Raw genomic sequence first — 24,990 nt, 5'->3', positions numbered from 1 at the left:
TGTAGTTTTTTAAGGAACATCCATACTGCTCTCCATAGTGGCTGTATCAATTTACATTCTCACCAACAGTTCAAGAGGGTTCCCTTTTCTCCAAACCCTCTCCAGCATTTATTGTTTGTAGATTATTTGATGATGGCCATTCTGACCGGTGTGAGATGATATCTCATTGTAGTTTTGATTTGCATTTCTCTAGTTAGTGTTTCTCTAATTGTTAGTAAAGATGTTAGAGCATCTTTTCATGTGCTTCTTGGCCATCTGTATGTCTTCTTTGGAGAAATGTCTAATTAGATCTTCTGCCCATTTTTAATTAGGTTGTTTGTTTTTTTGATATTGAGCTGCGTGAGCTGTTTGTATATTTTGGAGATTAATCCCTTGTCGGTCATTTCATTTGCAAATATTTTCTCCCATTCTGTGTGTTGCCTTTTTGCTTTGTTTATGGTTTCCTTTGTCATGAAGCTTTAAAGTATTTTTTTTTAGAACATTAAAGTATTTTTAAAAAGTAAATATGTATTAGAGCCTGGGGATAAAGGACCTAAAATAATTTTAATTGTTTTCTTTCAAACATATTCCAGAGATGAGTGTAATACTCTTTGATTTAGTTCATGTCTGTACAAAGACAGATTTATCTTGTCCTTATTGCCATATTGACTGATCTAATCACTTTCAACTTATGAAAGAAATATTAGTATTATGCATAAAGTATCTCATTTTACTCTTTGGAATATATTTTTTTACTGTTCTCATAAGAATAGTTTCTTCTTAAGCGTAGGTTAGCGTAATGATAATGTGTTGGTTTTAAACACAGGAGATTTCTAAGTACATATATGACGTTTACTTAAAATAATCTGGTCAAATAAGATAACGATTTTACATGATTTTTTTGAAATACGTAACAACAGCATCTCTTATTCACTTACAGTGATCTAAGTGACAGGCTTGTCTGCTAACCTTTTTTAACCACCGCGAGCAACAGGAACTTGTATTATTACTATTTTATAGATGAGTAAACTGAAGGTTAGCAAGACTAAGGAAATTACATTAGAGTACATGACAGGGCGGTTAATGGAGGATGTTGCCAAAAAGAATCCAAAATCTAGATAGCTTGCACTGCTTTGTTAAGGAATTTAGAATCACTATATAGTGCACTGGATTCCACTTAAGGTTTCTGAGTTGGGAAATCAAAAACAGAGTAGAGACCTTGGGAAATTAATCTGACAACATTGTTCTGTTTGAGCTCTCAAGCTTCCTGCCACTTGAGTTGACAGCAGTATTCCAAGAGTTCTTGGTCAAGACTGTTTTAAATCATTTCAGCCTAACAAGGTTGGATTATACACATTCTCTCCAAGCTGGTTAGCCAGCACAGCTATTTTGTACTGATTTATATATATTCAATTCTAGCCAGTCTTAGGTAGGGAATCATAATAGCTACTATTTATTGAGCATCTGCTTTTACCAAACCTTACAGTTCAGAGAGTCAGAAATCGCAGCTTAAGCAAAAAAAGATCTTATTATTTGGTGTTTCTGTGACCCAGCCCAGTACTTGACCCATGTTGATAATTTTAAGAGATGCCTTTCAGACTGAATAAAATATCTAAATGAGTATATATTAGTAAAGGACAAAAATGCTTTCTCTCTTTACTGAATTAAAGTTAAATAGTTTCATTTTGTACTCTACTGTTCTATTGTTTAAAAGAGTTTTGTAACTAGGTAATAACTATTCATCATCTAATAGTTGCTGTACTGTTCAATCATTTAAAGGTATTTATCGTATAAGTATTATGTGCCAAGTGCTCTGTCAGGCACAGCCCTTCCTCTTTGGAGCTTTCAGTCTAGAGATTCTGTAAGAGCTGATAACTAGTAGCAGATACAAGTGTATTACGTTTCCTTCGTTTAATATTTCTATTCTGAATCTCTTATTTCCTGCACTGGGAGAGGAAGAGGATGATCAGGTCACATTTTACCTTATCTACCTACCTACAAAGTAAAGCCACACATTTTTTGTGTATGGATGGGCGTATGGCACTATGAAATATTTCAAGGTGTTCTTCAAACAAAAGCTAATGAGGTTAATATGAGTCATTAGGTACAAACAAGGAGCCCAGAATGCTTTCCTGAGCACAAGCTATTGCTGTTCTTTTTGGGTCATAATCTCTGCTTTCTGGTATTGTTATTTATCTTTCCGTTTAGGTCCTGTCTTCCCCCTTTGAGTAAAGTTCTTCAGTAACAGTAATGATCTCTTATACCTCATAATCGCTTCTTTACTTAGCATAATGTCATCCATTCATTCAAAAGGAGGTTTCTATATGCGAGGCATTGTGATAACTCTGGAAACTAGACAGGAACATGATATGGTTCCTGACACCAAGAAGCTTAAAATCTGAAAGGGAATAAGAGAGTAACATGTGTAACAAAAGGCTGACACAAAATTAAGGAAAAGTAGAAATCACTATATTAGTACCAAATGTCTCTGAATATCAAGAAGACTTCACAACATAGGTATTTTTAAGCAGGATCTTTAAAGAGAGAAAAAATTATGCATATGAAAGTGGAAATAATACGTCCATATAAGAAGTTATGCATATGAAAGTGGAAATAAGATGTCCACATAGACGAGTTCATTTGCAATTTTGGACACTTTCAAAAATAAAGCATTATTAAACAGATGTTGTATTCATTTTTCCTTGGGAGTTTATGAGTCATAATGAATGTGTGAAGGAAGTAAATGGTGCAGGGTTGGGTAGAGTATTGTATGAAACCAATGTTTTTGAAATCTCAAGTAGGCACCGAGGCAAGATGTAGGGATGTCAGATTTTTCATTTGTCATTAGGTGACATAATACATAGTGAATTATCAAACAAATAGTTTTCCTTTCTAACATTAAAGTTTTTTTTTCTGTTTAATCATTCACCTGTTCGTTAATTGAAACAAATATCCATTCCTAGCTATCTTGTGCCAGGAATTATGGGTATAAATATGTATCAAATAAAGTCCTTGACCTCAAAAAAAAATTCACAGTATCCAGGAAGATAGACAAGTAAACACAGTTACAATATAGTATGATAAATGTTACAGTCAAGAAAAATAAGAATGTATCTTACTGGGTCTGGCATTCTTCTTCTTCTACAAGTCATTATATGAAGAGTCATCTACAAACTTTCCTCAATAGTCGAAGAAGGAAGTACAGTGTGATCTAATGCTTATCAAAGCAAACATGTGTCAGGTTTTTTTGGGGGGAGGGTGGGTGTTAATCAACTTCATTAAAGCTTAGTTTCTTCAGCTGTAAAAGAGAAATAGTAGCAACAGAAAAATCTAGTGTGGCTTGCCTCAGTGAGAATCCTGCGTACTGCAAGGAAGAGTAGCCCCTCCTCGCCGCAACTAGAAAAAGCCTGCATGCAACAACGAAAACCCAATGCAGCCAAAAATAATAAATAAATAAATAAATAAAAGAGAGCATCTTAAAAAAGAAAAGAAAAGAAAAATCTAGTGTGGCTTGCAAAACCACCTGTTAGATATTTCAAATTCTTTTGGGCTAAATCCTGATAATTAAATGAAATAATTCTGTAAAGCATATAGCAAGTGCCTGCCATGTGCAATGTGCTCATAATATTAATCAGTCATTAATTACTCTTAAAGCTATGTTTTCCCCACTAAACTGTAAGCTTCATGAGGAGAGAACGAATCCTTTCAATAAGATTTCACAGATGTTCATTTGTTCTCTGATTTCTTCAAATGTAGCCCAGCTCACCATAAGGGTATTAATTAAATTGTTAGGTAGTTGTGACATTGTTCAAAACCCTTCTTATATTTAATAAATATAATTTCCTTCAATTATACTCGCATCTGACCTTCAGAACATCTTTATTAACAGATGGTACTTAATAATGTTATTAGATGATCCTATATTTTACAAATGAGAAGATACATTCAGGTAAACCGAATATGTGACTCTCCAGGGTACAAGGCTTAGACAGGACCAGATCCAAAGCTTAAGTCCAAGTCTTCCAACTCCAAGCCCAGTGTTCCTCCCAATACAAGCAAAGAGCTTAGCAAATGCAGCCCATGCTCAAGGGAGGCAGTACAGTGGTTTAGAGTAAGGCACACTTTGGATTTTGTCTTAGCTTTGTGACTTTGAGTGATTTATCTCATCTCATTAAATTTCAGTTTTCCTACATGTAAAATGGGAAGGGTGATAGTATCAACCACGAAGGGTGCCGATGATTAAACGAGTTGATGTATATAAAGTGGCTCATTCAGAAAGTGCTCAGTAAGTATTATTCTTCCACCATTCTTGGTTAGATTTAACAATAGGAACATTAGGAGACATTTAATAAATATAAGCTATTGTTAGAAAGGGCTGAAGAAACTCCTTCCTTTCCTGTCCTAAATTATCTAGTAGTTGTCTTGGTTCACTGTTAACATTTTAATTTTCCCACATCACTTCACTTAGCTCAGAAATTCTTTATCAAAGTACCCAACATTCTCTATGATGTAGCCCCGTGTCTCCTCGCTCTCTCCCTGTTCGCTCCCTTTCCCAAAGCAAACTATCTGCCATTCCTTGACTATCGCTCTGGCTCCCAGTCCCAAAGTTTCCTCTCATCTCCCCTGGTTCAAACTCTGCTGGTACTTCACGATTCTTTTAAATGCAATACTTCCATAAAGCACTCCTAGCTAGAGGCCATGCATGCAGTCTCCCTTACAGATTATAAAAACATCGTTGATTTTATAAAGCATGTAGTTATTGTCCTCCTTTAGGTATCATTGTTATAATTTTTTAAGAACTTATAACAGGGGTAGATTTATGTGTGATTGACTCTTCAGGTTAACTCAACAAAGACTGATTTCATACCCACAGTGTAAGAGAGTGCCAAGGGCAGCTCTGATATAAAAAGAGATGTACTCTCTGCCTTCAGTAAATTCCAATAATATTTCTTTAAAAATGGTTGTGCTATGTAAAGGGAGGAATAATTCTCTAATAATTGATAAGTATCAATGATCTTCATTAGGAAAAAGAGCACAGTGGTAACTGGCATTGACACCAAAATTCACTCCCTGAATATCCAAAGCAGTGCCAGAACTGGACACCACCGTTTTCTACTTGAATTTACTCTTTTTAGGGCTATAATAGTATTTAATAGGATTTCGGATCTGAAAAAAGTTCTTGAGGAATAGTTTAGTCTACCAACTTGCCTGGAACATGCATTTTCCTAGACAGACAAAAGAGGATCGTTCTATTGAATTACGGGGTACTTAGTGTTCTTTTTCTGAATCGATTTGTGGTCTGGAAGTGGAGAAAGGAGAAGAGTTTGTTCTTTGCTTCCTCCGACCCTTTCTTCCTTCTTTTCCTTTTATTTTAAAATAAGGGCTAGAAATTTTCAAGCTAAACTTTTTTTTTTTTTTTTTTTTAAGCACCCCTCCGAAGGTGCCGGGTTTTTTTCTTCTGGGGACTGATGCTGCCTCTTGCTCTCCGGGATTGGTTGAGAGTAAACTAGAAATACTTTCAGGGGCGGAGAAACTGGGAGTGCCCTGGGAGTGCGAGTGGACTCTAGGCTGCAGAACTGCTAAGAGCGGCCCTCGAAGGAGGAAGCCTTTGCCCCTCCGCTCGCGAGGCAGCAGCGGGGGCGCACCGCAGAGGCACCGGTCCCCGGAGGCCCCGCGGGCCACACGGTGAGATGTGGAATCCGCCTGCGCGAAACCGAGTCGACCTTTGTCGCCTGGCGCCGCGCGCGCTGGCTGTGCGCTGGGGCCCTGGTGCTGGCCGCCTGCCTCTTCGTCCTCGGCTTCCTCTTCGGTACGGGGCCCTCGCCACGGACAACCCTGAGCCTACCCGGCTGTTTGGCGGTTCGCGGGACTCCGTGCCAGCTGCCGCGTGGGGCCAGCTGCTGGTCTCCCGGTCTCCCGGGGGGTGGGGGTCGGTGACCGGGTTGGGGGAACGTGGGGACGAGCACCCGCGAGTTAGGTAGGAGTTGCTGGGGGCGGTGCACAGCTGGGTTCTGGACGGTCTACTGTAGGACAGTCACCCAGGGTAAGGAGTAGAACGGAGAGACTCAAAGTGAACTTGAGAAAGTTCCAACTGCTGAGGCCCTGCGAGCAATCGGTACGCTTTAGCAGGAGCGCCGGATCTCTGGGGGCATTTGCTAGGTCGTCCAAGGAGCTTTGCCAGAAACGACTCTTACCTGTTTGGGGTCTTTATCTAGTGCCTGTGCCTGGACCTGCTTCGTGTATACAGTAGGTAGAACTCAGGGCACTGCTGCGTGGGAGCCCTATTGTCTCATTCTTTCGTCCTGGGGAGTAAATAAATAGGAACATTTAGGAGATAACTGGCTGACACTGCCAGTGCTCTGAACAGATCCTTAATAGCAGTTCTTTAGCGTTTTCCCCTGTGTATTGATTTGCAGACTTAACCCAACTCTCCATGATAACCAGGGGGCAGCACAGATTTGCTGAGACTCTTTTAAATTCTAATATTAACTCTGCAACTTCTCTGTGTCCTTGAGCGAGTTACCGAGTCTCTCTGAGCCACAGTTTGTCAACCTTTGTAAGAATACTATCTGTAACTTAGTGGGAATCGTAAACGAAATAGCATCTAAAGCTCCTGGCACAGTACTGGGGTATTGGCACTTTTTCAAAATTGTTTCCTGGTGAGGAGATGCTTCTAACTGGACATTAATGCACAGGACTAGCGTTAACGTATAGCCTGATAGTTCGGCCGTACTCTGAATTCTGGGTCCCATTCTGGGATTTAGAAGACCAGGGCATAGACCAACTAAGCTGGCTCAAATTCAGCCTCTTCTTGCTTGTTGTGTAACCTTTGAGCCACACTCTGCTCATAACTAGCATGTGGATATTAGGGTTATTGTGGGGCTTAGATAAGTGTGCTCGTTAAGGGCACACTTCAACTCGAGTTTCAGTTTTCTCAGCTGTACAACGTGGGCAAGGGTAGCATGAGGATTAAGATCTTCTGCATCTTTTAAAAGCATTTTATTCGTCCCAGTATAGCCCTCAGCCCCATCCCTATATTCACTGCTCAATGGCTGTGGGTTCTTTATTAATGTTTGTTAATTTTTCTCCTAGGATTCTCTGCTCCCTCCCTCCCACAGGCCTCTGTCCTCTTTATCCAGCTCATTTTTTAGATCTCGATTCAAGCATTTCATCTTCCGAGTGCCCTTATCCTACAGTCTAATCCAAGTCCCTTTATTTTACATACTGGTGGAACTGTATTTCCATTTGCTGCCAACCATTTATTTCAATATGCGTGTATATATGCATGTGTGTAACGTGTATGTGATTAATAACTGGAAAGCTCCATGAAAGCTAGCTGGGTGATTTAGGTAACCATTTTATGCACAGATCATATCATTTATCTAAATAAACTATGTCACGAAGCCAACTACCAGGGCTAATGGCTCTACGCGATCTGGCTACCCATTGCCTCTAGTCTCTGTATTCACTGTGTGTCTTGCAGAGATGTTGGGTGAATTGGAGTTTCACTGTAGCTCTCTGAAGCTGAACTTTTGAAGCCTACTTCAACTGCAAGCACAAAATATTTAAGCATATTTGGCTTTAGTTTCAGAACCAGAACAAATTACAAGTCTGAATTGCCTTCAACTCTTTGAAATAATTTATGTACTTGAAATATACTCATAATTAATTCATTACAAACATTTACTAAATGCTTATTCTGGGTCAGCAGAGGCGTCGTCACTGGGGATAAAAGGTTTAAGGAGAAAGAAGGTGGATCGCCTCTTTGCCTTCATTTTTCCCATCAGTTGAACCATCTTCAATTTTAGTGCTAATTTCATAAAACATTTCTTAGAATAACAGCAATGCTTATTGAAATTGGATTAAAAAATATGTTGCAACTGATTTGTAATTAAGTGTGTCTGCATGATTTTTTTTCCAATGGAAGTAGGCAAGAGCAATGAAACTTCAGAAAATCTCAGTTAATACCAGAGGTCATTGATGTTTTATATATGATAAATACAATAATAAGGAGAGATAGGCCCTGTCTATAAGCTCATATCTCATTCCTATATTTGTTTGTATTTTACAGGATGGTTTATAAAATCCTCCAGTGAAGCTACTAACATTCCACAGCATAATGTGAAGAAAGCATTTTTGGATGAGTTGAAAGCAGTGAACATCAAGACATTCTTGTAGTAAGCATATACTTAAAAGTTTATTATTCTGTTTAGAAGTTTTGATCCAATATTTCATAAACAGAAACTGACTTTTTAAAAAGGTTTTATTACTGAAGATCTTGTATCATGTTTCATCTGGAGAGGATTGTACCTTCAGCTGAACTTTATCATGATAGATGTTTTAAAGCAGGTGTCACTAAACTTTTTCTGTAAAGGTCCAGCTTTTGTAGGCCAGCTGATCTGTGTCCCAACTACTCAGCTCTGCTATTGTAGCACCAAAAAAGTGATAGTAAATACGTAATTGAATAAGTGTGACAGTTTTGATAAAACTTTATTTGTAGGCACTGAAATTTAAATTTCATATAAATGATATGTCACAAAATATTATTCCTCTTGATTTTTTTCACCTATTTAAAATGTGATAACCATTTTTAGCTTGTGGGCTGTACAAAGAAAGGAAGTGAGCTGGATTTGGTCAGTGAAACATAGTTTGCTGACTCCTGTTTCAGAGGAAGATAGTATATTTTAGTCAAAAGAATAAATTTTGGACTTCGAAGTCAGACATACGCAAGTTTAAATTCCATCTTCGCCCACTGATATTAAAGTAAGTTTGAGTGAATATTTAACCTTCCTGAGCCATCATTTTCACCTCTATAAAATGGGGATAGTGATATTGTTCTGATGAGCATGAAATTAGAGAGCACATATGTGACCTAGTGTAAAAACCAGCTCCCTATTTCCTGAAATAGCTATCCCTGGTGTAGGGAAAAAGGGGTAAATGAGTAAATATAAAAAGTATTTGCAAGGCTACTAAAAATAAAACACTTTTATTGAATAATTGATTGGAATACTTAGCTTTTTCAAAGTGACATACTTGAAGTCCTGATAACGATTAAAGGACTGCTTAGTGAATACAAGTTATAATTTTATGTAAAAACAGTCAAGTAAATATATATATATGTATAGATGTACATACACTTAGTCATACAAACACATATGTCTATTTAATTATGATAGAATTAAAACTATGAATAAAATTTGCTAGGGCACCTATCAAGTCTTTGGAAGGGCCATTTCAAGTGAGAGACCGAGAAGCTTAAATTTTGTGGAAATCCTTCTGCCTCTTGCACTTCTTTTACTATAATTATGTATAATAGGTATAATAAAAGTGGAAGTCTGGCAAGATATAATCTTCACTCCTAGACAGGGGTGCTGCCTCTGCTTCATTTTTCCTTTTCTAACCTGTGAGATGGAGTGACCAGCAAAGAAATACAATGAATGCCTGCCTCTAGCTCACTTTCTGGACCGTCAGCTTCTTGCTTATTCTCCGTGGCCTTGACCAAGCTCCTCTAACTGTTTAGAACTCAAGGATTTGCATCATTAACAAGCAAAAGAAAGAGATTAACAGAACCCCCTACTCACCCCTCCAAGGACCACAGAACCTCCAGAAGCCTCCTGGACTCTCCAGAATTCCAAATTGCCATTTGTCCATCAGAGTGCTTTCAGTCTATTTAGACCCTTAGGTTAGGGGTCATTAGAGCCTCAGATCCTCTGTCTTGTTCCCCTTTCTAATCCTTCGCTTTACTACTAAAAATGCTCTACTACTTCTAAGTCACCTGACTCTCAATAGTGGCTGGGGCGGGGCGTTAAGTAAGGGCTGCCTTTTCAGTCTTCCTTGGGGTGCAAGGTTGTCCTGTGTTTTCCCTTTTGTTTTGTAACATCTAGTTAAATTCTCAGATCTGTTCACTATTTTGCATGTCTTTAGAGGGAATTTCCTTCTCCACCCTGTTCTGAAAGACAAGATTATTTCAGAAGAGTGTCTTAGCTTTCACTGATCTACATTTGAATACCAGTTCCGTCTTTCACTGGCTGTCTTTAGGTCATCTAACTTCTCCAAGCACTGTGCATTTGTAAACTAGATGCAATGTATGAAAACAGGAATACCAATAGCTCCCTTTATTAACTGAGATAACATAATGATCCTTGGAACATATATAAACTTTTCTAGCCAGACAGAGATGTATGAGCCTATTTGTTTTGTTAATACATGTTGTTGGCTATTTTGGATAATTTGTAAATTATTCTTCTTATTAGAAAATAACTGGATATTCTAATAGAATCAAGACAGTGTGACACACTTCTCAATTGATTAAAACAAAAAAAAATGAACTTCTGTTTCTTAGCAGTTGTCTAATTGAGCCTCAAATCTTTGTGAATTAGTGAGGTAGCAATATTCTCCCCATGTACGGATGAGAAATTGAAGACATGGCCAGGATTACACAACAAGTTAGTGGCAAAACCTGTAATGCACTGATTTTGTGGCCAGTTGATTTATTTATCCTTGGAAACAAATCTTTTTTCCTACTCATCATTTTCAGGATTAACTTTGCTCCAAATGAGTGGGTTCTAAACCTGATCATAGAACACCATTGCATCTTGGTGGGTAATGACAAAACTTTTACCAGGAATTTCACTCATAATGTTACCTAACCAAACTTGGGTCTGCTAGCCTGCTGTGCAGCAAAGCCAGTCTACTGCCACCAGGTTGAGGTGAAGGAGTCCAGCATTTACTGTAGGGCGTCAAATAGGGAGAACAGACAGCTTATGCTCAAAAGACCAGAAATCCCAGGTGGCTTTCAGGGGAGGGTTTTTTTTCTTTTTAAAGCATTATATATAATTCCTTCTCTCCTTTATTATTTTTTTTATTTTTTATTTTTTTTTTTGCGGTACGCGGGCCTCTCACTGTTGTGGCCTCTCCCATTGTGGAGCACAGGCTCTGGACGCGCAGGCTCAGCGGCCATGGCTCACGGGCCCAGCTGCTCTGCGGCATGTGGGATCTTCCCAGACCGGGGCACGAACCCGTGTCCCCTGCATCGGCAGGTGGACTCTCAACCACTGCGCCACCAGGGAAGCCCTCTCCTTTATTTTTATAGGCAAAATACTTTGGATGATCCTAAAATATTTTTCCCATTTGATTTTTTTTAACGTTTTTATTGGAGTATATTTGCTTTACAATGGTGTGTTAGTATCTGCTTTATAACGAAGTGAATCAGTTATACATATACATATATCCCCATATCTCTTCCCTCTTAAGTCTCCCTCCCTGCCATCCTCCCTATCCCACCCTTCTAGGTGGTCACAAAGCACCCAGCTGATCTCCCTGTGCTATGCGACTCCTTCCTAGCTATCTAAAGGGGAGGGTTTTGAAAGGCAACATTTGGGGTGAGGGTTGCAGCTCATGGACTTTACTCTGATTGGTTGCTGGTGAGGTAACAGGATGATGTTTTGGAAATCTGAATCATCAACCTTCTGGTTCCAACTAGTCAAGGGTCTGTGTGATTCTGGTCAGCATGTAGTCACCATCCTCCACCTGGGTGGGGTTCTTAGTTTCTGCAGAACAGCCCAAAAATGTGCATCAGGTTGTTATACTGTTTAAGCTATCATTACTTTCTTGCTTGACCGCTTTTCCTTTGTTTCTCTATTCCCTCACTTCCCTAATTAGTAACTGCTTGAGTCTGCTCTTTGGAACCCAAGGAAGGCCTAGAAGACTAAAGCCTTTTACTACAAAAAAGAAATGGGGGACACTGAGGGGCTCTTGTACCTGGGAGGGGCCTGCAGGGTACTGCTTGGTTTCAGTCCCCCCTTTTCTCTGATACTTCTTAATCCTGAGAGGACCAGGGGCAGAATGAGAAAGAGAATAAAGCTTTGGCTAGAGAGGTTAATCATAAACTTGGCAGGGGAGCTCGGTTTTAGGGGGACTCAGTTTCAATAATAAAGTCTAATAATGATCTCCTCTGTGTGTGTGTGAGCAGGTTCAAGACTCCCATAACAATTCTTCTCTCATGTAAGAATAGAGTTATAGCTGTGACTTCAGGAAATATGCATAATCTGCATCTAGTTCTGTTACAGTTTGGATTTGTGTAATATGGAAGAAAATAGCAACTTGTTGGCTATTTTCTGTTTTCTTTGCAGGTATCCATTGATGAAGGAATATATAGACTCCTCAGCTGGCTCTTAAAATTGTGTTCTTTTCATTACTTTATTTTGTAAATACATATTAGAAATCCCATGTAAGGTTTTTTTGTTTTGTTTTGTTTTTGTTTGTTTTTTTGCGGTACACGGGCCTCTCACTGTTGTGGCCTCTCCCGTTGCGGAGCACAGGCTCTGGACGCGCAGGCTGAGCGGCCATGGCTCACGGGCCCAGCCGCTCCGTGGCATATGGGATCCTTCCGGGCCAGGGCACGAACCCGTGTGTCCTGCATCGGCAGGGGGACTCTCAACCACTGCACCACCAGGGAAGCCCTAGAAATCCCATGTAAGGTTTTAAGCCCCTAAAAATTTATTGGATGAGGGCTGAGCCTGCGCGTCCGGAGCCTGTGCTCCGCAACGGGAGTGGCCTCAATGGTGAGGCCCGCGTATTGCAAAAAAAACATTTATTGAATGAGACTTTTAATACTATTTTTGTAAATACAATTTAAATGATTTTAATATAATTATAAAATTAATCACCAGAATCCCCCTCCTCCTTTTTTTTTAAAGATACACAATAGAATCAAACATTTGAAATTGGGATCATAATAGCCATTTTGGCTATTAGTTTTTTTTAAATCACCATCAGGATGGAAGTATGTTGAGTTTAGAAAAATCTACATATTTAGAACCAGAAATTCATGAAGTTCAAGAAGTTCATGAGCTAGAAATAAATCGGTGTCTTATCATGATACATGATGCTTTGTCGTATGGGATTTTTTGTTTTTTCTTGAAGGGGTTTGAAAATACCAATGAACTGAATCTTCAGGGAAAGAACAAATTTCCAAGAAAGAGAAATTTAAAACAAACAAAAGCACCAGTATCTGGACATATTAAATGAGAAATTAATCTATTCATGAAAGTATTTGTGGTAGCTAAAATCTTAGCCACATAGTTTATTTGTTAAAGATATTTGTGGTCAGACTAATTCTCATCGTTGATTTTAAGTATTATACTTACTTAATAAGTAAATGCAGTACAAAAGATTCAGTTTGAGCTTGTGTAAGTATGTTCAGATTACTCCTTAAAGAAGGCACTTTAAAATGGTTGCTAATCAAAAGGTTTCTCACTTGGCTCTAACTTTCAGTATTTAAAAATAAATGTAATTATTAGTAGTTCTTGGCATGTCACAGCTTGATCTTTGGATGAAAATATTTTTATCTTCCAATTATATTTTACAAGGTGAAGTAAACAGATAATTCCATGAAAGTTCAAACATGCATTCTTTCTTAAGAAAGAATATAACACTTTCCTCATCTGATATATAGAGATACATCTTCAGGACTGCATGTAACAATTCTCTACAAAGATCAGTTTTTTCTAATTTTTCTCTTGAATGAGTATAAATTGGAGCATGAAAATTTCAAAACACACTTGAAAATCTATTTGATGCAATAATAGTGCCATTTTGCTTTTTTTTTTTTTTTTTTTTTTTTGCATTATGCGGGCCTCTCACTGTTGTGGCCTCTCCCGTTGCGGAGCACAGGCTCCGGACGTGCAGCCTCAGCGGCCATGGCTCACGGGCTCAGCCGCTCCGCGGCATGTGGGATCTTCCCGGACCGGGACACGAACCCGTGTCCCTTGCATCCGGCAGGCGGACTCTCAACCACTGCGCCACCAGGGAAGCCCCCACTTTGCTTTTTTAATGTATAACACCTCAAAGTATTTTTTAATGTAAATCAGCCTTATTTGGTTGTTGATTTAAGATAAAGTCTGACTAAAAATTTCTAACCACTTTCAATTTTTGTTCAACAGTAATTTTACACGGATACCACATTTAGCTGGAACAGAACAAAACTTTCAGCTTGCAAAGCAAATTCAATCTCAGTGGAAAGAATTTGGCCTGGCTTCTGTTGAGTTAGCCCTTTATGATGCCCTGTTGTCCTATCCAAATAAGACTCATCCCAACTACATCTCAGTAATTGATGAAGATGGAAATGAGGTAAAAAGAAAGAAAGAAAAAATAAGTCCCCCTGGTCTACTATTTTGAAATACCTTATGTGAAAGAATGCCCTCTACCATGTCCAAATACTGATAGAAATCAATATTGACACTTGTGAATGATGCCTTTTATAATCTTATTACTGGTGCCAACTCTTTCTTATGATGTTTGAATTTATGTGATGTTGGAAAGATTCTGAAAAATTGATGTTTCATGACATTTGCTATTTTTTAGTATTGTACACTAATATAAAATATGATACATTAGTAAACTTCTAAGCAACTAAATTGATACATTTTTGAAAGGTTTGGACTATAAAAGATCATGCATAGATTTGAAGATGCTAGAAAATTCAGAGAAGTGCTGTTTGAGCTAGCAGGTTTTTATTGGTACTTAATGATTAAATCTCATATGATCATGTGTTCAGCTCTGTGCCCAGAACTTGGGTGTGGTCATTTGGAAGGAGGAGAATTTGGAGAGAAATACTATAGAATTATATCTACACTAAAGAATTTACAATCTTCTTTGCTAGTTAGGGCACTTAGGAAAGAAGATAATACAAGTAATTGAGGTATTTCTTATCACGATATATATTCAATATGAAAGCTCATAAAATATAACTCAATATTCATCCCTATTTGCCTTACAGCTACCATATTTAAAGTAGCCCCTTTTACTCTGGAGAGCTTCTTTCAGTCCTTTGGATAGCTGGGCCTTTTAAATTGCATATAGCTTCAGATATGTCCAGTTTGATCAGTCAACTAAAAATGTCATGTGATTTAAGTATATATAAATTTTTAATCACCTCCCCTTATTGACTAGTGAATCAGCCTCTTCTTAATGATTAATATGTTGTTTTACAGTCAGTGATGTAATCCCATGCTAAATTTCCTAATACGAGTTGAAAGTTTCCATATTCACTATTTTCAGTTATAGTAGTTAATACAGTTTAACTTTTAAAAATATTATCAAACTATTTCAAAATTTTAAAAATATTTTTAAGGTAGGTATGGGGAATACTGATATACTTCCTATGGTCCCATAACCTTTATTAAATAAGCAGGGGCATATCTATATAATTAAGTATTAAGGGGTCTTTAAATGTATATTTAGGAAGATTATTTAATGATGTAATAAAATATTGGTAATGTTAAAAAAATACACATACTTAAACCAAATTTGATCTATCAAATTTGGCAATTGTGTGCAATGAGGAAAATAGCAAACTTTCAATTCTCTTCTTTTTTCCTTGCTCTTCACTTCCAATTTTGACTGTACCTTTGCTATTATTTCATTTCATTGTTTCTTTTTGCTATTATAAGCACTTATGAAATTTCTAAAGCCTGTCACTCAATGTAAACCTATCTTGTAGAAGTTTCATTTTGGAGATTTTCCTGAATGGTGTTAGCTGCCAAAAGCTTATTAACTTTTTTGGAAGTTATATCATTGAATCATTTTTATTTTTACCCAAGTTTTACCTGCACATAAAGAATCACACAGTTCTCCAAAGGGCCCCTCTATATCCCCCTTCCCTGAGGCAATCACTGTTCAACACTGAGTTGATTCTTTTGGTATTTACTTCTGTTTCTTTAAATGACATGCTTGTATTGCTTGTGTTTCAGACTCAGGCACTATCTTTTGACCTTGTGACAGTTCAGCTCTATTTTCACCCCAACTACAAATGCTCTTTTACTGTGTCCCCATCTCCCAGTTTAATTACTGTGACTATTCATAGCCAAGCTATGTGGTAAACTGCAAACTTTTACTTTCCTGCATGACACAGAGGAGTTCCCCTTCCCACAGGCAACAAATATGATTAGCATTTTATAGATTCTGCAAGAAATATTTTTAATACTATATGCATTATTTTATCTTTGTTTACTAAGGATAACGTGCCATATGGATTGAACTATATACATTGCCTTTTTTATGTCACAAAAAGTAAATAGAAATTTGTAAACCAAAATTATTTTAGTTATACTCAGAATACATAATTTGAAGCTATATTAGTGAATTTTGGATAGTGAGCAGTGCTCACTGGTGTATTGTCTACCTTTGATAAAGTCACCCAAAGGACTCTTTTCCGTCACCTTAAGAAACTTTTCCTACTTGTTAGAATAACTCATAAACTTGATGTAAAATCCACCTGCTCAGTGGTGTTGTAAAATTGAAGATTACCGTAAAGGCAAGTCAAGTGAGACGAGCTTGAGTACTTCCTTGGCTGAAAGACTTGCTGATGGGATGACTTTGTCTCTAGATGGATTTTCATTGCACTTTAGTATAGTTTTTCTTATAATCTTTCCCAGTGATTCAGCTTCATTTGTACCCTATGTGGACCACAGAAAAATTATGGGAAAGATGGAAGATATGGGAATTTTTGAAGAGTAGTAGTTGATTTTGTTTCATTTTAGGTTCTATCAGCATCAGAAGTAGGTAACTGGTGCTCTAGTCAGTACAATATAATGTCAGCTCAGAGTCACTCCCCATCTCCCACAACCCTTTGCATTACTGCACGGACCAGGACTTATAGTTTAACATGAAAAATGAGTGGTGATAGCAGGTGTCCTTGACTTGAATGTTTTCAATGTTTCACCTTAATTTTGATATTTGTATCAGGTTAAGTTAATTCACTTCCTTTCCAAGTTTACTAAGACTTTTTGTCATGGATTTATGTTGAATTTTATCAACACATTTTTTCTTTTTTTTGGATATCTTTTGAGATGAGCGTATAATTTTTCTTTTTCACAATGATAATTATATTAAATGATATTCTAATATTAGACTAATCTTACATTTTTGAAATTTGTAATATTAGTAGTAGAGTTTTCAACTCATATATCTATATATATTCAGTTTATATTCATAGCATGTTTGGCTTGTATTTCTGCAATTTGCTTATTGGGGTATAATTTCTAGATTAGACCTGCCTTATAAAATGAGCTGAGTTTTTAATCTCTGAAATAGGTTGTGTTATACTTAAACAATCTTTTACTTTCATCTTTCAAACTCAAAGGAAAAGCAGTTGGTTTTGATACTTTGTTTTGTGGGAGATTTTAAAGTACTGATTCAATTTTTTTTATTGTTATAGGACTATTTAGATTTTAAAAAATGCATCCTTATGTCAGTTTTAATAAATTTTTTAAATGCATTTTTCCATTTCATCTAAGTTTTCAATTATTGGCATAGTTCTTCCTAGTATTTTCTTATTACATTTTTGAATCTGTGCTACATCTATAGATACGACTCTTTTTCAACCCTTAATATTATTTATTTGTGCTTACCTTATATATTTTTCTTATTGACATTGACAGAGATATGTCCATTTTACCTGTATTTTCAAAGAATAAACCTTCAGCTTTGGCAATCATTTCTTGTATATAAGTTTTATGTTTCATTAATTTTGTTCTTACTTAATATAATTTCCTCTTTTACCCTCCTGGTGTCTATTTTGCTGTTCTTTGTAACATTTTCAGTTGAAAATTTATTGATGTTCAACCTTTCTTCTTTTCTAATATGAGTATTTAAAACCATAAATTTCCTTCTAAGAGCCACTTCAACCAGATCTCACAAGTTTGGAGAAGTGTTTTAGTTATCATTAATATCTTAATATTTTCTAAGTTCTATGTTTTCATCTTTGAGCCTTGGAGCTATTTAGGGGTATTTTTAAAATTCCAAATTTAAAAGTTATTCCACTCTTGGTTTGATCTGATTTTCTAACTTAACTACATTGTGATCAGATAATGTGGTTTCTATGACACTAGTCATTTGGCAATTGTTGAGGCTTCCTTTATAGCCTATTATGTGGTCAATTTTTATAAATGTGTTTCTTTGAAAACAATGTATTCAGTTGTTGAGTTTAATGATCTTATATTTGTTCATTAGTTCAAGTTTGTTAATTGTTTGGCCAAAATTGCCTTTATCCTTGATGTAGTCTTATTTTGTCTGCAATCTTTATTAATTGCTGGGAAAGGAATGTTAGATTATCTCACTATAGTGGTGGATTATTTTTATTTCCCTTTGGAATTCTGTCAGTTTCTTCTTCCTGTAGCTTGGAGCTCTCTTTTAGAGGTAGTGGTTTGGAACGTAAAAAAAAATTGATTCCTACTAAACAATGTCAGTGATACACTTAAAAGATTATATTATATTTGGTTCAAAGTGAATTTAACATTGATTTGCTCCCAAGTAATTATCTTAGCATTTTTATAAGTGACTAAGAATATTGTACGCTGTTATTTTTATTTGGGAATTAAAGTTTTCCTTCTAAATCAAAAGCTAGTGCTTATACATCCTCTAAGGGTCTCTAAGTTTATCATCTCATGAAATCCTTATAGCCTCTAGCACAGTGCTGGCTCTTTGATCTGTATCTTTAAAATACCAAAGGCTTCATTAACCATCTACTGACAGAAAGAGATAGTACACACTTCCTTTTTTGGTTATAGTAATGAAACTTTACCTCATTTGCCTCTGATTTTTATGTTTTGTTTCTCTAGATTTTCAACACATCATTATTTGAACCACCTCCTCCAAGATATGGAAATGTTTCAGATGTTCCACCTTTTAGTGCCTTTTCTCCACAAGGTATGCCAGAGGTAAAAATGCATGCAATAAAATAAAAATAACAAAGAGAACTTCCTTATACATAAAAGCAATAATTAAAGAGGTATTAAGAAGGTTTTTGATGTAATCCAAATTCATCTTTTTTTACATTGAAGAAATAGAATTTCTTAGTAATAAAAAGGAATACATACTACTTTTTGTTCATAGTTTTTTTAAGATAATAAAATTTACTATACTGAGATGGAGAAATCCAAAATGTACATTTATTGACTTTTGACAAATGCATACACCTGTGTATTGCAAACCCCATCAACATATAGAATACTACTATCACTTCAGAAAGTACTTTTAAGCCCCTTCTCAATCAACTCCACACACTCTCAAGGCAATCATTCTTCTGATTTTTTTTTTTTTGCCACCTTTGATTAGTTTTGCCTATACTAGAAATTCATATAGATAGAATTGATAGCATGTAATCATTTGTGTCTATTTTCTTTCACTAAGCATAGGGTCTGTGAAATTCACATGTTTTGCATTTATCAGTAGATTGTTCCTTTTTATTGCCAAGTAATTTCCATTGTATGAAAATACTACATATCTTACTACCACTGTATAACTTGGACTAATTTTCAAAGAACTTGAATGAGAATTTGAAATTGTTGCCATTTTCAAGTGAAGAGTACGAATGTCCGTTTTAGAAAATGTTATGTGGTTTACTCAATAAAGTAGTGTCGGGGCTTCCCTGGTGGCGCAGTGGTTGAGAGTCCGCCTGCCGATGCAGGGGACACGGGTTCGTGCCCCGGTCCGGGAGGATCCCACATGCTGCGGAGCCGCTGGGCCCGTAAGCCATGGCCGCTGAGCCTGCGCGTCCGGAGCCTGTGCTCCGCAATGGGAGAGGCCACAACAGTGAGAGGCCCGTGTACCACCAAAAAAAAAAAATAAAGAATAAAGCAGTGTGTATAACTATCATCTGAGATTTCACAGTAAATCCCCAGATTCTTGCATAGTACTTTTTTTTTATAAGAAAGTTAAATTTGAAAGAGTTGAGTATAATTTATTAATGTCTTTTAAAATGTTATGTCTCCTACCATAATATTTAACATTAAGTAGATTCAGTTTTGGACATACTGAGTTTCAGGTGCCTAAGATATATTCCAAGAAGTTGCTAATAGACAGTTGGGCATATTGAAGTATCGCTCAATAGGGAGATAAGGGCTTGACTATCATCGAAACATCCTAAGTAAAAAATTTACATTTAGAATTGAATTTATTTATTTATTTATTTATTTTTTGCGGAAAAAAGGAAAAATAGCTCTTATTTTTCTTAAATCTGAAGAAATGACAGAAAATGTGTTTTTATTTTGAGGTGGAGTTTACATGTAACAAAATGCACAGGTCTTGAGTTAATTCAATAAATTTTTTAAATTGCATGTATCTATATCACTCAAAATAAGATATAGGACATTTCTGTGACTCCAGAAGTTCTCTGGTGCCCCTTTGTGGTGAATTTTTACCATATCCCCCTAGAAGCAACCACTTCCTGATATCTATCATCATTGATTAGTTTGGTTTTGAACTTCATATAAATGGAATCAGATAGTAGCTATTCTTTTGTGTGTTGGTGGAAAATCAAATAACAGTCAAGCTAAGAAGAAAGAAAAGAGAATTTTATTTGAGTCAAACTGAGGATTATAACCCAGGGAACAGATTTGCGGAAGCTGTGAGAACTGTTCCATTGGTCAGGAGTTAGAGATGCAATTTTTTGCATTTCTGAGACAAAGAATTTCTGTGTTATATTGACAGGTTAGCATTCTACATAAAGTTGATCAAAGATGTTTTGGTCAATACAGCTCCCTGTATGGGATGAAAAAGAAATTAAAATAACCTTAAAACTACAACGTTGGTGTCTGAATAAAGCAGCCATTTTTCTTAAAGGTTGATTACATCCTCCTGTTTGAGGAGGTCTGGTTAATGTACAATACAGATGCACATTGCACATTGGGAAAGGCCTACCACAAAGCGGGCATACTATTTTTTTCCTTTCTTAGTTTGATTTCCCGGTCATAGAAAAGTTTATGATTTTCCCTCATCATTTGCCTTGCTGCTCTCACTCAGTACAACGATTAGAGATTAGTTATGTTATTGTGTGTGTTAATAGTTTCTTCCCTTTACTTGCTGAGTAGAATTCTATTATGGGACTGTTCTACAAATTGCTTATTCATTCTCCTATTTACAAACAGCTGGACTGTGTCCCATATGGGCTACCTAGATTCAGCTGCTATGAGCAATTTTGTACAGGTGTTTTTGTGGACATATGTTTCCATCTTTCTTGGGTAAATACCTAGGAGTGTAATTGTTCTGCCACAGGGCATAATTCTGCATAACATTATTTTTCAAAGAAGTTATTTAAAGTGACTCTCTAATTATACATTCTTACAAGAATGTATGAGAGTATCAGTTGCTTCACATTTTCGCTAACATTTGAAACTGTCTTTCTAATTGTAACAGTTCTAGTAGATGCAATTTAAGAATGTGTGTGTGTGTTTTTTTTTAACATCTTTATTGGAGTATAATTGCTTTACAATGGTGTGTTAGTTTCTGCTTTACAACAAAATGAATCAGTTATATATATACATACGTTCCCATATATCTTCCCTCTTGTGTCTCCCTCCCTCCCACCCTCCCTATCCCACCCCTCCAGGCAGTCACAAAGCACCGAGCTGATCTCCTGTGCTATGCGGCTGCTTCCCACTAGCTATCTACCTTAAGTTTGTTATTGTATATATGTCCATGCCTCTCTCTCGCTTTGTCACAGCTTACCCTACCCCCTCCCCATATCCTCAAGTCCATTCTCTAGTAGATCTGTGTCTTTATTCCTGTCTTACCCCTAGGTTCTTCATGACATTTTTTTTTTCTTAAATTCCATATATATGTGTTAGCATACGGTATTTGTCTCTCTCTTTCTGACTTACTTCACTCTGTATGACAGACTCTACGTGTATCCACCTCATTACAAATAGCTCAGTTTCGTTACTTTTTATGGCTGAGTAATATTCCATTGTATATATGTGCCACATCTTCTTTATCCATTCATCCGATGATGGACACTTAGGTTGTTTCCATCTCCGGGCTATTTTAAATAGAGCTGCAATGAACATTTTGGTACATGACTCTTTTTGAATTATGGTTTTCTCAGGGTATATGCCCAGTAGTGGGATTACTGGGTCGTATGGTAGTTCTATTTGTAGTTTTGTAAAGAACCTCCATACTGTTCTCCATAGTGGCTGTATCAATTTACATTCTCACCAACAGTGCAAGAGGGTTCCCTTTTCTCCACACTCTCTCCAGCATTTATTGTTTGTACAGTTTTTGATGATGGCCGTTGTGACCAGTGTGAGATGATATCTCAGTGTAGCTTTGATTTGCATTTCTCTAATGATAAACGATGTTGAGCATTCTTTCATGTGTCTGCTGGCAATCTGTATATCTTCTTTGGAGAAATGTCTATTTAGGTCTTCTGCCCATTTTTGGAGTGGGTTGTTTGTTTTTATAATGTTGAGCTGCATGAGCTGCTTGTAAATTTTGGAGATTGATCCTTTGTCAGTTGCTTCATTTGCAAATATTTTCTCCCATTCTGAGTGAACCCTATATTTCTAATAATTTGTCTATCAATGCAAATTAATGATTAGATTTTAATGAGAATGTTTCAGGTATTTACACATTAAGGATAATGCTTGTTAAGGATGTGTCTATTTGTGTTGTGTACTTTTTTCCTGCTTTTGTTTACATAGGCATTCTTTGTATAATGGTAGATTTTTATCTGTGTCCCCTGTTTTATTATAACGTGATATGCTTGTACTTTTCTCTCTATTCTCTTATGCTTATGTTTTTACACTTTTCGTGGTCTACAAATTGCATTTTGGTTTCAGTCATCATTTCTATTGGGTGTTATGTTTTCTTTTGTAATTGTTTCAGCTTATATCATTGTTTTCCTTTCCCTAATTTTTCTTTTGGGTTAAGCCACCCAATTTCTTGAGTTGAGTGCTTAACTCCTTTCTTTTCAAGCTTGCTTAATGTCCTTACTGTTCAATTAGATATTCCTCTTTTTCTGTCTTATGATTTGTCCTAATTCTTTATTTTTAAATTTCAGCTTTATTGCTGTATAATTGACTTTTAAAATTGTAAAATATTCAGTCAACTTTATGGTGATTTGCTATACATTGTGAAAGGATTCCCCCCATCTAGTTAATTAACACATTTCCTTCATATATTTACTTTTTTTGGTAAGAACATTTAAATCCTACTCTTCTGGAAAATTTCAACTATACATCACGTTGTTATCAACTATAATCACCATGGTTAACATTAGCTCCTGAGACTTTTTTCACTGTGTACCCTTTTACCCTCCCTTCCCTGACCTCCCCCGCAACCACTTTTCTACTCTGGTTCTGTAAGCTTTACTCTTTTTTTTTTTTTTAAGATTCCACATATAAGTGATACCACGCCATATTTGTCTTTCTCTGTCTTATTTTACTGGACATAATACCCTCCAAGACCATCCATATTGTTGCAAATGACAAAATTTCATTCTTTTTATGGCTGAGTAGTATTCCATTGTATGTATGTACCACATCTTCTGTATCCATTCAACCATCACTGGACATGTTGGTTGTTTCCATATCTTATCCATTGTGAATGTGGGAGGGCAGATATCTCCTTGATATTGTTTTTATTTCCTTTAGCTATATACCCAGAAGTGAGACTGCAGCATCATATGGTGGTTCTAGTTACAATTTTTGAGGAACCTCCATACTGTTTTCCATAGTATGCACCATAGCTGCACCAGTTTACATGCCTACCAAAAGAGTGTACTTTTTGCCCTTAAATTCAAACTTTGAAATTAAGATTGCTATACAATTGTCTTTTACTTGATGTTAAATCAGTTTGTTTTGTCATCCACTTATTTTCATAATTTTGTACTTTCTTTAGGTTTGGCTTGGAAACTTCCATGAAGAGACTTGCTGCTACAGTGAGGTGAGAAGCCACCCATGCACTCAAGTGTGGGAATCTAGAGAGGTCTCAGGCACTTATACCCCCAACAGAGGAAACTCACAGAGCTGCAGACTGAGGCAGGACTTGGCTTAGAGAGCCGTCTCCTGTGGGAAATACTGGATTTCCTTTGGCTCCAAAATGCTGACAAGAGTGGAATCCTTCTGGTGGATGGACAAGCCTGGAGAAGATACCACCTCGTTTGTTTAAAAGTTCAAGTCTGAGTTCCAGCCCTAACATAGAGCTTGTTGCTTTTGTGTGGATAGAGAGGAAGCTCATTTGTATCTGGGGCTAGAGAAGGGAGAGGCAGCATCTTGTAGCTCATGTTAAATATTTGAGTTTTTTCAGCTTGAAATGAGAAGGCATTGGAAGTTGAAAACAGCATTTGACATGATATAATTTGCATATTTAACTAATCACCTTAAGTGTTCTGTGGACCCCTTGGGGGCAGGAGAAGTAGATAGAACATCTAAGTAATACAGGTGAGAATCGATGGTTACTGACTTAGGCCATAGTGTTGAGAATGCACAGAAGTGGCCAAACTCAGAATAAATTTTGGAAATTGAAAATGATAGTTTAGATGCAGAAGGAAACATTTTGGAGAATCAAACCACCTCTCTCTTCCCTCCAGCTGTCCCCTACAGAATTTCAGTAAGATTCTGAAATTTGAAGCACCATGTAAAACTACAGGCCAGGAGCAATGAAAAAGTAAGGCTTCTTTGAAGTTCTCATTGAGGAGTAGCAAAAGCCCATGTGTCCTCCCTATCACCATGCAGCTAGGCAACTCTGTGGTAGTATATTCTGTGGAAAACTGAAGCTGAGAGACTGAACTCCAGATCCTCAGTGGAGGATGGCAGTGACATGCTTGGCTGAAAAGATGATTAAGCCCTGTATTGAGATGGTGGAACCACATGATGGAAGCAGACTGGAATTACTGAGAAGGCAGCAGCCCTGGAGAGCAACTGGACCATAGTAGATCTCATATGAGCAAGGAGTAAACTTTCATGTGATAAGTAACTGAGATCTTGGGGGCTTTTGGTCCTTTAATTTAGGTCAGTTGTGGATATGGCAGTGCAGAGAAATATGGGAACTCTGAGAAGCCTCTATGAAGACAGTAGCCTGGCTCATATTGCTATTTTAAATTTTAGAACCTGAAATTTTCCTTGTTACATTTCAGGGATATCACAATCTCTTCCCGGCAGATACACGCTCCAAATAGCCTAGGATAACAAAATGGGGGGTTTTGAAGCAAAAGAAACAAAAATAAATTTCAGA

At 36.9% G+C, this 24,990-nt stretch overlaps 1 long non-coding RNA gene across 1 annotated transcript; it reads left to right on the top strand.

Annotated features, from left to right (window-relative positions):
* Positions 1 to 5,116: 5,116 nt before the first annotated feature.
* LOC132428999 (uncharacterized) lies at positions 5,117 to 23,787 on the top strand. Its single transcript, XR_009520266.1, has 4 exons — positions 5,117 to 5,788; positions 8,051 to 8,156; positions 18,600 to 18,687; positions 23,656 to 23,787. It is a non-coding gene; the product is annotated as an uncharacterized lncRNA (long non-coding RNA).
* The last annotated feature ends 1,203 nt before the right edge of the window (positions 23,788 to 24,990 follow it).

This window comes from Delphinus delphis, chromosome 8 (genome assembly GCF_949987515.2).
Source record: "Delphinus delphis chromosome 8, mDelDel1.2, whole genome shotgun sequence".
Taxonomy (NCBI): Eukaryota; Metazoa; Chordata; class Mammalia; order Artiodactyla; family Delphinidae; genus Delphinus; species Delphinus delphis.
This window is presented reverse-complemented; position numbering and strand designations above follow the sequence as displayed.